Raw genomic sequence first — 1395 nt, 5'->3', positions numbered from 1 at the left:
CAAAGCATCTGGATCTCCTTGACTCAAGGACTAATCTTGAGTGTGTGTAAAAGTGGCAGGCATTGTTGGAGTCCTGACAGTTGGAAAGCATTGTCTTGGTACAGGACATCTATCCATTCAACAGCTGACAGCTCCTGGCTCCCTGGGACTCTTCCAAATAATGTTTTTGATTGTTACATCTTTGTGCTCTGTCCTGGCTCACCATGTGAAGTTGGGGAAGTCATTTAACCTCTGAGCCCAGCTTAGTGGTCTCTAAAATAGGGGATAGCACACTCACTGAGAATGACTGGGAGGAAGGGGCTTCATTATATAAACAGATGATCACAAGAAAGATGGGTCTAGGTGCCTGTACTTCCTTACCTTTTTATGTACTAGTAAAAGTTAGTTCAGGTCTCTAGAGCTCAAAAAGACAGTGTTTCAGGCTCTCCAAGGTGACATTTTCATTAAAAGGGGCCTTTACATGAAGATTTTTCATGTGGATGCTGAAATGTATGCCAGATTCTGAATGAACAGAATTTGGGAGGGATGGCATGTCATCCGGAATCTTAATAATTTGACATTAAAAATTAATAATACAGCTGTAGTGTAGTGTCATTAAAAATTGAGAAAACTGACTTCCTAATTCTGAAAAGTTGGTTATTGTCATCTTGAAGTTGATAAAAATCTTCGTAGAATATTTAGGCCAGCCTTGAGTTTTTTCATGGGCCAGAGGTATATCCAGAGTTGCATGAAGTTGAATTTGTAACTTGTAATTTTGACTGTATGTAGTCAGTCACAAGAGCATTACTGCTTTTGCTTTGGTGAGGGAAAAGGTGGTAACAGCTTCGGTTCAAATTGCCACAGTATTTTAAAGTACAGCTTTGGTTTAGAGGGAGTATTCGGTATTAAGAGTTTACTGCTATTATTTCTATATATTCTTAACACACTGGCTTCTGATCTTCTAAACCTCTGGAAATCTGTCGAGTTTTAACCTCGGAACTGGATATTTTAGCTATAGATAGTTGTGGAGGTCTACTTGAATCTCTGCGAGGCATTTGTGGAAAATGACAACAACTAGTAGGTTTGTGCATCTTACAGAGTTCTGTTATGGTGAAGTGGGCAGCATCTAAGGGTGAGGAGTAAGAAAATGATACATCAGTGTCTTCAGGTCACTTCAAAATCTGTGTGATAAAGCGAGTTCTGCCACACAGGAGAAAGGGGCTTCTTGCTAGCTATTTAGATCCAGTGAAGAGAGGGTTTGGGGTGTCCCAAAAGTACAGTCCCCAAGTACAGGCATTACACACTTTTTAAAAATAAAAACATTTTCCCATTACATCTTAACAATTTCTAAACTTTTTTTTTTTAATTTTGAGTTCCAAATTCTATCCCTCTGGCCCTCCCCTCTCCCCTTCCTGA

The sequence above is a fragment of the Trichosurus vulpecula genome, chromosome 6 (genome assembly GCF_011100635.1).
Source record: "Trichosurus vulpecula isolate mTriVul1 chromosome 6, mTriVul1.pri, whole genome shotgun sequence".
In the NCBI taxonomy this organism is placed as follows: domain Eukaryota; kingdom Metazoa; phylum Chordata; class Mammalia; order Diprotodontia; family Phalangeridae; genus Trichosurus; species Trichosurus vulpecula.
The sequence above is the reverse complement of the archived record's forward strand: the minus strand, read 5'-3'. Positions refer to the sequence as shown.